This window comes from Dryas octopetala, chromosome 5 (assembly GCF_963921425.1).
Source record: "Dryas octopetala chromosome 5, drDryOcto1.1, whole genome shotgun sequence".
Lineage (NCBI taxonomy): Eukaryota > Viridiplantae > Streptophyta > Magnoliopsida > Rosales > Rosaceae > Dryas > Dryas octopetala.
The window spans coordinates 2790839-2802063 of NC_141370.1; the positions used below are offsets into that span (position 1 = coordinate 2790839).

Genomic DNA, 11225 nt, shown 5'->3' on the forward strand with positions numbered 1-11225 from the left:
AGATGCATCATGATCATCTATTTTCACATTTATGGACTCCATCATAGAATTTGTTCGCAAATTGAACACTTTGAAAGCTCTACTATTTGATGAGTACCCTAAAAACAAACCTTCATCACTTTTAGAATCGAATTTTCTCAAATGTTCTCTATCCCTACGGATATAACATGCACTCCCAAACACTCTAAAGTGTGTAACCTTGGGTTTCCTACCCTTCCATAGTTTGTAGGGAGTCTTTTGGTTCCCGGCTTAAGGTAAACTCTATTTATGATGTAACATGCTGTGTTGACAGCCTCAGCCCAGAAATGTTTAGCAAGATTTTTGCTATTCAACATCACTCTTGTCATCTCAATTAAAACCCTATTCTTTCTCTCAACAATTCCATTTTGTTGAGGTGTTATAAGAGCTGAGTATTCATGTTTAATACCAATTTGACAACAAAACTCATCAAATTGAGAGTTTTCAAACTTAGTTCCATGGTCTGATCTAATTTGGGATAGGGTTGACTGACTTTTCATACCTTCACTTTTCAGCAGTTTTACAATCTTGACAAAATGATGGAAAGTCTCCGATTTGTCCTTAAGAAATGACACCCAAGTGTACCTAGAAAAATCATCTACCATAACCAAAATGTATTTCTTTCCACCTATTGACAGAGTTTGGACAGGACCAACCAAATTCAAGTGAACTAGTTCAAGTGTCCTAGAGGTACCTATGTTTTTGACCCTTTTGTGTGGTTCTTTGGTTTGTTTCCCCATTTGACATGGACCACAAATAAAAGTTTCGGGTTTTCCCATCTTTGGTAGACCTCTAACAACCTCATGCTTAGACAACTTGTAAAGGTCATGAACATTAATGTGGCCAAGTCTTTGATGCCAAAAAGAGCTAGAGTGTCATCAATAGCTCTATTGCAAGTATTCTCAAATTTTCCAACATTGACATCAATTACATAGCAATCATCGCTAGACCTAGGGGCATTCAAGATCTCCCTTACTTGGGAATCAACAATTCTACATCCACTCTTGGACATACACACTTCACCACCTCATTTATCACATAGTTGACTAATACTAAGTAAATTAGAATTCAACCTATCAACAAACCTTATATTTTTTAATTCGGGTATACCAGGAATGTGTACAACCCGCTTTCCACTCACATAGGACTTCTCTCCTCCTCCAAAAGCACACTACCACCATCATAAGGAGCAAGTGAGGTAAAAACCTCCTTATTTCTCGTCATATGTTTGGAACACCCACTATCTAGGTACCAAATATTCCTCTTCGTGGCTGAAAATGCGGTCAAGGTTACTAGACATTTAGTGGAGAGTAACGACCTGACCCAAATTTCACGGGAAATTTAAATCCTTATTCATAATGGCCATTTAGAGGCGTGGTGGGAAGTTGAATTGTGAGATCCCGTATTTTTTTCAAAGATTTATTTTAAATATTCTGAGAATTTATTTTGATTATTTTGAGAATTTATTTGAGAAATAAAAAGTTTTAGATTTATTTTTTTTAATTTAAGTTTTAAATTGGGTTTGACCAAAAAGGTTGACTTTTTATTTAACTAGTTTTTGATTTCGCGTTTGGGCTTGTTAGAAAGGTCTTGAGTCCACGAGTTCGTAGACACGAAGCACGCATCGATCCGAGTTACAGTTTGAGAGTTACAGACATTTGAACTAAAGAGCAATCTCGTAATTTGTACCAAAGGGGGTTTTAAAACCCAAAAATCAGATTTTTTATTTCCATTTCTCTCTCTCTCTCTCTCTCTCTCTCTCTCTCTCTCTTATTCTCACTCATCTCCCGCACTCACTCACTTCTCTCTCTGGCAAAAACCCCCCTGCGCACACCCAGCTCCACCCTAGCACAGCCACCGTCACCGGCCACCTCCCGCCGACCCCAACCACCGGTGACCTCCCCCTCTGGCCGGCTGTCACCTTCCAGTCGTCCTTCTCACCGGCCGACCTCTGTGCACGCAAAAACACCCAGGAAACCACCTCAGACCGCCGTTCTCTCTCCTCTGTTCTCTCTCTCTCCCTCGCGCCCCCTGCAAGCACACACGACCCAGCCACCATAGCCACCCGACGCCGATCACCTTCCCCGCCCTCTCCTCCAGCTAGCCCAACTCCCCTGTGCGACCCCTGCTCGGGAAATCTCCAACTAGACCGCTGGCTTCTCCTCCAAATTTCGACCGAGTACAACCCTTAACCTCCAAATTTTCTGGTGGATTTTCTTTTCCCCACTATGGGTTCCATTTTTCTTATGGATAGATTTCTTAATTTTGAGCTTTTGGGTAAGTTGAGTTTAGGGGTTAGAGCCATTTCAGAATTTCTTGGGTTTTTCGGATTTGAGGGCTGTTCTTGATGCTTATTTGGAAAGATTGCAATCCTAGGGACTCTAATTGATGTTAAGTTTTTGAAGTTGAGTAGGTATTGATGAAGTGGTTTTATTTGGCTAATTTGGTATTGAAAACAACCACTTTGGGTGGCACCAGTGGCTGTCTCGATCCTCCATGATCAACCCTTGAAAAATAAAATATGTTTTAGAGTGATTTTCTGAGTTGGTGGTTGAACCTAGTTAGGTCCAAAGTTGTTGGAAAAGCCGAGAGGTGTTTGGACAGAAGTTTGAGACTTTGCCAATACCAAACTCACACCTTAGGACGAATTTCCCGATCGAGGTACGCTTTACGCAGGTTTCCTTAAGTTTAGATAGTGTTTGGGAGTTGTGGTCGAAGTTGGTTTGGGCCAAGGAGTTCCGAGGAAGGAGGGAGTGTTTTAGAATTTATGTGAGTAATTAATTTAATCGTTGGGCTGTACAAGTATGAGGCGCGACGCTAGGTTCGTTTACACACACACACACACACACTCTATTGGTGGTTGAGTCGAGACTAATGATATACTTTATGGTTCTATTTATAGGTGACACGATCGTGGGTCGAGATGATCCGACGAAGGGTCGAAGCTAGGAATCTTCACGGTGAGTGGACTTTTGGTTTTGAAAGTATTTCTTGAAGACTCAATGATTTAATTTAGTTTTGTTATCTTGAGTTTTGTTTAAAATTGTGATTCTCTAGTGGGATTTTGTTTATGATCATGTTTTGCAAAATTTGCAATTATTGAATTACATTTCTTGCCATGGACTTGACCTTGAGTATGAGATCCTCAACATATATGGAAAATGGTGTTTTTATATGTATGTATTTATTTAATTATTTGTGTCAAGTTGTTTTCAAATGAAATTTTCAAAGAAAGGCCCAAATCAATGTGTTTGCAGATTGGTTTTCGTTTAACAATGGATATATGGATTTAAACCGTCCTAGTAGTACCCTCTCTTAACAGGTATAAATTGCTTTGCACTGGCCTAGAGATGACTCGGCGGTGTATGACCAGCATTACATATTCGCTCTGCACTTGCTTAGTCGGCAGTGTATGACCAACATAGCATATTGCTCTGCACTTGCCTAGAGATGACTCGGCAGTGTATGACCAGCATTACATATTAGCTCTGCACTTACCTAGTCCGCAATGTATGACCAGCATAGTATATTGCTCTGCACTCGCCTAGAGATGACTCGGCAGTGTATGACTAGTATAACATATTGCTCTGCACCTGCTTCGAGATAACTCGGCAGTGTATGACCAGCATCATAAGCTCTGCGTTCACGTATGATCAGCAGTTCCCTGGGTACTAGTACGAGATGATTTTAGGTAGTCTTTAAGATCTTACCTTGATTGAGTTTTAAATTGTGAGATTTAATTATTCGACTATTAGTGTTCTTATTGAGGTTTTAATTAATATTGCTATCTAACATATTTTGTGAGAAATTTTGAAGCTTCTAGTATACTTGAGTTATTTAAATCTATGCATTTGAAAGGTTCATGATATTTTCAGAAAGGTTTGTAAATTGGTTTTAAAACTGGGAGATTTCAAAACCAAGTCTGATTTTTAAGTAAAAAGGGTTTAAAGTATGGAAATAAGTTCACGAAGGGTTTTATACTATTAAATTAGTTTATGTCCACTCACTGAGTTTCCTCTCACGCTTTATTATTTTGTTTTAAATTTCCCCTAGGTAAGGAGCAGTCGAGCCAAAGCATCCATTTTCTCTATTCGGATTTTGTAGGCATCGCTTCCATTTTGGAAGTTTCTTTTCTTTAACTGTAAAAATTGTTGTAATAGGAGTAGTGGCTCTATAACCATACTTAAATTATAAGATTATATTATATTTGTAAGGTCTGAGACCCTTTTTGGTTATGGTAAAGGTGGTTGAAGTTTTTAGAAGTGTTTTTACAGGTTTTATAAATTTTGGGTTAGTCCATTTTCAAGGGAGGCTATGCCGAATTTTTGGTAGGATTTTCTTTGAGTTTAGATCTCACAGGACCTCTCCAGGTTTAGGGTGGAATCCGGGAGCAGTCCTGTCATGGAGCTCTTCACAACCCATCTTTGATGTGGACTTGACTTATTTTGGGAAGTAGGGTGACAAGTAAGGCAATTTTGGTTACCTCTTTGAATAGATTGTTCACTTGCTCTTGAAGAGAAATACTTCTCTTTGCTTCATTTGATTTCTTTTCTCTAAGTTTGTTGCAATTTGGTCTAATGTGACCCTTGACATTACAATGATGATAAACCGGGACAAACCTTGTTTTTCTATGTGAAGTAGAGCAATCAATTTGTGTGACACTTAGTGTGGCTTGACTTGACTTAGAATGAGATGCATTTAGACCAATGTCAATGAAACCTAGACCCTTTTTGACACCATAATCAAATTTTGACTTGACAAAAATGGTCTTTGTGTTAGACACACTAGGACTACTTTCACTAAAACCCAAACCGGTCTTGTCCCCATGATGCTTCCTTATCCTAAGCATCCTATCAACTTTTTCAGCCCCAATGGTGAGTTCAACAATGCTCTCATTTGCATCATTCACTTCTTTTTGAAGTTTCTTATTCAAAGATTTAAAGTAGATGTTGCTCTTCTTGAGCACTTTGACTTGACTTTTTAGATTTTGTTTCAAGATAGCCACACTTTCTAATTCACTCTCTAATGACTTAATCTTCTCATTCAATTTTAAATTGGCATTCTTAAGTTTCTGATTTTCTTCCTTTATGCTAAGTGTTTTGTTGAAAAGTAAGTCAGACTTATCACATAGTGCAGTGTAAGACTCATCATCAAGAGTCAATTCTGAGTCAGACCCACCATCAACTTGTTCAATCTCCTTGATTGATGCAACAAATGCAACTTCACTCCAAGTGATCTTCATGGCTTTATTCTTACTTGAAGAATAATTTTTTCTATTATTTGCACATTCAATCGCTATGTGACCTATTCCACCACAAGTGTAACATGCATTTCACATCTCTCTTGGTTGTTCTTCCTTCTTTAAAGTTAGGCTTCCTCTCTTGTTTTCTCTCAAATGAATTCTCTCCTTGAGGTTTGAACTTGAAGTCCTTGAAGTTGTTACCACTAGCCCTAGCTTCTCTCCCTTTATTTCTAAGAATTCGCCTAAACTTTTTGACAAAAAGGGCAACCTCATCATCCGACATTGACGATTTTGCACTCAAGTTTTCACTCATTTCTTTGACACTTTGCAAAACAATATCCTTTGATTTCTTACTGTCCCTTTCATCCATTTCAAGCTCCATTTCAAAAGTTTTAAGCTTTCCTATCAATTTACCAATCTTGAGTTCATCCAAATTTTGGACTTCTTGAATTGCATGTTTCTTAGATCGATTGAAATCTCTTAGGTAGAGATCTAAGAACCTTTTGGACAATGGTAGACTCTTCATATGGTTTACCTAAGGACATGACTTCATTTGTGAGGGCTTTCAACCTTTCATAGAACTCGAAGAATGACTCGGACTCTTTCATCCTAATTTTTTCAAATTTGGCATGAACCATTTGAAGCTTAAGTGACCTAACTTGTTTGTCTCCTTCATGAACAACCCGAAGCTTGTTCCAAGCTTTCCTAACTGTGACTTAGTGTTGTATGTGTGCAAATTGTGAGGATGATAGTACAATGACAATAGCATTTCTAGCATTCTTGTTGGAGCTAGATGCTGTGATTTCGGCTATAGACCATTCAGGCCTACGCTTAGGAATTTCAATTCCATCTACAATTTTAGTGGGAGGAATCCACTCAACAATGAGATATTCATATGCCAACTCATCATAGGCATCAAGGAAAATTTCAAATTTCTCTCTCCAAGCAGCGTAGTTACTGCCATCAAAGAATGGAGGAGAGTTACAAGACCCTGCAACTCGATCTCTTTCCATCTAGACACACCTAAAAACAAACAACACCCTAGGATCTCTCTATTTGCTTTTAGAGTAGCGCTCTGATACCAATTGAAAGTTTGTATTAGGTGATTTATCTATCTAATCAACTTGATTAAAACCACAGTCAGTAATCGGATCCCAATTTTTGTTTATGTGATAACTTTTAAATCAAAATATAAAAGTCTGAAGACACAGATTGACACTTGTAAATCAAAATATAACTTTTGTAAATAACACAAATCAAACACACCAAATGATCAAGTGACAACCTATACACTCAGAGGACCCATCACAGTAGACATCCCAGTGTTATCCACAACTACAGTGGTGTGTGATTAACTAAACAGTTCCATATGACATATAGCAATATCAAGCATATAAATTCAATGCAGATTTATGTTTAAAAGTTGAGTGAGTCAGTAAACATAACAACACAAAATGGAGACGAAGGCACACAAGATGTTCACCCAGAAAAACCACAAAGGGTAAAAACTAGGGGTCTTTTTCAGCTGACTGGACAATCCACTATATAGGAGGTTCAATACAAAGGGAGCATACATCACGCAAGTTCAATCACTAAGTCCTAAACTAAGTGGCTGCTTCTTACCCTTTTGTGCAACTTCCAAAAGCAAGGCAATCAGTCAACATGAAGAAGGTAGCTCAAACTCCAAGCTCATCAACCCATGGCACCAATTCATACCAAGCACAGCAGATTCTTCAATGTATGAACATGATATGAAGATTTGGATTCTTTAAAAATCAATCTTCTCAAACAAGAGACATGAAAAGGCTAATGGAGAATCCTAGATCTAAAATCTAAATGATAGTGTTTATGAATTTGTGAAAAGCTTTAGAACACACTCAAACACATTCAGATTTTAGAGGGTGAAAAACAAGTTAAGAAAATCATTTAGTTTTCAATTTCAAAAACCATTTTACTTACTTAAAAAGATGAGCACTCACGCTAATAACCCAAGCAAAAACACTCAGCTAGAATACCCAAGGAAAAATGCTCATCAACCTACACAGAAAAGCTAGACTATTACACCCATATACCCCGTACAACACACACACGCACCAACCATGTCTGCCTGTGCCACATGGAAGCCAATCAATGGCTGTCCGTAAGAGACAAATAAAAGGCATATTCTTTTTGTCTTAGAAAGGTATCCTAGTACAGTTGTGGATAAGAATGTGGAGCTGTATAATCAACTATTTTTTTATTTTGCAAAATTCAGAAATGAGGAAGAAGATGAATAGTGCTGAGGTGTGAGTGAGTGCGTGAAGACAAGCTGAAATGATAAATCACATGACCTGATCAGATTGATTCAATGAAAGAACCAGTTCATGTGTTGTGCACATGCATGTTTAGAAAACTAATGAGCTTTAAATGGAATGAGCTTTAAGTAACAAATCACGAAATGGCCCACTGAAGTGACTCAATCATTTAAGTGTTAAAACTGCATGTGAAGAAAATTGTCCTTATGATCAGTGAGTGACTAGTCAAATAGACACAAAACTGTTTTTCGTGAAATGTATGAAATGTCTTATACCTTAGGGCCTTTTTCCTTTCAGCTTCAGACTTAATTTCTTCAACGTACACAAGTGTTCTTGATTCTTAATTCTAACCTAGAGCTTATGAGTGAATAATTAAGAAATAAATACAATGATTTTGACAAGGAACAGCCAATACAGAATCCTAGAAACTAACAGGCTGCGACGCCGCCAGAATCTAGAAGTCACCGCCGAAGATGATGATCAGACTTCGGGCTGCATTTGGGTTTATGTGGGTTTTCTGGGAAAGAGAAGGCCATGGATAGATAGAGGAGGAAGAGGCGAGGAGAACCCAACTGGTCCAGCACCTCATCGTTGCTGGAATCTGCAGATCGCCGGTGAGGGAGCTCGGGTCTGCCTAGACTCGATCCTGCATTGATATTAGGTTTCACGAAGAGTGGAGGGCAGGGAGAGGAAGAGGGAGGAGAGACGAGCGTGATGGGACCGGTATCACCGGCAATCATCGCTGGAAAGCGGCGCACGCGCCGGCGACATCAGCGGAGAGAGAGAGAGAGAGAGAGAGAGAGAGAGAGAGAGAGAGAGAGAGAGAGAGCAGAGAGATGGAAATGAAAAATAAATAAAAAGGGTAAAACTAGAAAATTAAAAGATGGGGAGTCAAACTTGGCTAGATATTAGTTGACTAGGGGGTTTAGAAAAATATTAAGTGTAAGATTGGAGGTTATGGGAGAAGTAGATTTTGGGTGGGGGTTATGAGAGATTTTTTCTCTAACTAGGGGGTTTATAATTATTAACATAAAACTCACATATCTCCAATGAAAAATAAAAAACTCACATATATCTGTCTATTACTTTCTATATTTAAATACGGATAACCATAATTTAATAATTTAATGAGAATAATATTATTGGCACTTCAAAAAAGTCATCATGCACTCTAATTTAAAAAAAAAACATAAGAGAAAATTTTTAAGTAAATAATTATAAAGTCCAGTTTTGGGCTCTCACTACTTTTAATATCCAGGTCCTTTTTTTGTGTTTGAAGGAGGCCCAGTTTATACCAAACCAGTCCTTTTTTCCCCATCTCCGTTTATTTCTCCATCTCTCTCCCACTCCCTCTCTAATTTCAAACTCAACACCATTCTCTCTCTTCATCGTCACTCTCTCTCTCTCTCCTCGATGCATCGCCGTCCGGCCATGGATGGCGGTGAGACCCACCTTCCCATGCTCGCATCTTCTTCCTCTTCCTTCCCATGGCCTCTGATCGTCCATCTAATCACCGACGGCGACAGAACAATGCGAAAATCGAGAGTCAACTCTGACGGCAATCTACTTCTTCCGACCACTACGAGGTATCGGACCTATCAGGTTTTGTTCTTCTTATCGTTCTGAACACGACGGTACCCTCTGATCGCCCATCCACCCAGCCATGGCGACGAATCTGACAGCGGAGGAGGTTCTTTCTTAAGTTACTCAATCTTGTATTTTATTTTGGTTTATTTTTTATTAATTAATTCAATTTCTATTTATTTATTTATTTATGTTTTTGATGTTGAAGCATTACATCAAACTTGTTTTGTGCTCTATGATTCACGTTCTGGGTTTTGATTAGTTAAGCTCACCACCCATGGTGGAGCTGCGTACAAGGTGACAAGAGTTGGGTTTTTATTATTTTATTGCCAACTTCATCAGAATCCAAGAAAGTTTTCATTTTTTTATTCCTTAGGTGTTTTGGTTATGTTAATAAATCTTGCAGCACCACCTTGTCTGTATGCGTAGATAACAACATTGGTGTGCTTGGCATTCACCTTTACATTTCAAAGATTGATTTTTAACTACATTGAAGAGTTGTTGGTTAAGGAAATAGGGTATTGGAAAGGAAGGTGTTTTAGTGCGTCACAATGTGCAGAGCAGAAGACTATGAGAAGTGTGATTATAGAGCAGAGAGAAAGATGGGGTTCAAGGTCTTGTTGGGTAATGTTGAAAAATTCAAGAGCTGGATATTAAAGATGAACTCATGGTTGTTGATCGTTCGGGCGATTGTGACAGCTTTGGTGTGGGCCGCTGCGGTTCAGCTGATTGGAATATGGTTGATACATGGCCCAAGATTGTTCAAGGTTTGGCCTCCTTGCACTCAATTAGATTGGTATGTTCCTGCTCAATTGCCTAAGCAGCTTCCAAACCCAGTTCTTATCCCACAAAAGAGTAAGTTTTAAGCTCCTTGATATAAATCTTATATCTAGATCGCTTTTGTGTGTAACTGGAGAATTGATGTATGAGAGAACCCCTGAAATTATCAATTTAATCAATTTCTGCAGAACAATTGAAGTTTTTGTAAACTCAAAGACAGTAGACTGAAATTGATTTAACTTGATTGATAGTAATTGACTGAGTTGAAAACAACTTAAAATAGAATAAACAAAACTGACTTAGCACATAACTTGGAACAACACTTTCCATGACTAACAGACTTTCACCGCTACTGGGATATCCCTACAGACTAGGAAACAACCAAACAACTAAGTCCCATAAGAATAGGACAACATACACCAACTTATTCAATAATTAATAAGTAAATAATAATAAACTTTAACACCCTCCCTTAAACTGAATGTCCTTTAGACATCAGTTATAAAGTAAAAACAAACTTATTTATCCATCTCAGCTCCCTCCAGCAAGATCCTTTATAGAGCAAACACCCAGCAAATTCCTCAACTTCAAGAACACAGCTCTTTTGAGAGGCTTGGTAAACACGTCTGCAATTTGGTCTTCACTTCTACAATAAACCAGATCAATGGTGCCTGTACACAAATCACGTAAGAAGTGATACCTCACATCAATATGTTTGCTTCTTCCACATGTAGAACAGGATTTTTTGAGAGTTTGATGGTTGAACTGTTGTCACAAAAAACTGGTGTAGATCCTTGTTGTTGGCAGTGTAGTTCTCCAAGTAATCTTCTCAACCATATTGCTTGACAAGAACATGAAGCAGCAGCAACAAATTCAGCTTCAGTGGTGGATAAAGTGACAATTGATTGCTTCTTAGATGACCATGAAACAGCCCCTGAACCCATCATAAACACATAGCCTGAAGTGCTTCTTCTATCATCTGGATCTCCAGCGTAATCACTATCAGTAAAGCCAATTAAACATGACTTTGACTTTGCTTCCTTTCTGTACAATATCCCAAAATCCATTGTACCTTTTAAATAGCGAAAGATCCTTTTTGCAGCAAGGAGATGAAGTTTTGTTGGGCATTCCATGTAGCGACTAATGAGGCTCACAGTGTGCATAACATCTGGTCTTGTGGCTGTCACATACAATAAGCTTCCTACAATCTGCTTGTAGAGTGTGTTGTTGACCTTTTCTCCTTCAAGGTCCTTCATTAACTTCATTCCAGGTTCAGTTGGGGTGCCTACTAGGTTGCAATCCTTCAT

At 38.5% G+C, this 11225-nt stretch overlaps 1 pseudogene; it reads right to left on the bottom strand.

The window, feature by feature from the left end:
* Positions 1-10449: 10449 nt before the first annotated feature.
* LOC147283551 (secreted RxLR effector protein 161 pseudogene) lies at positions 10450-11225 on the bottom strand (annotated as a pseudogene).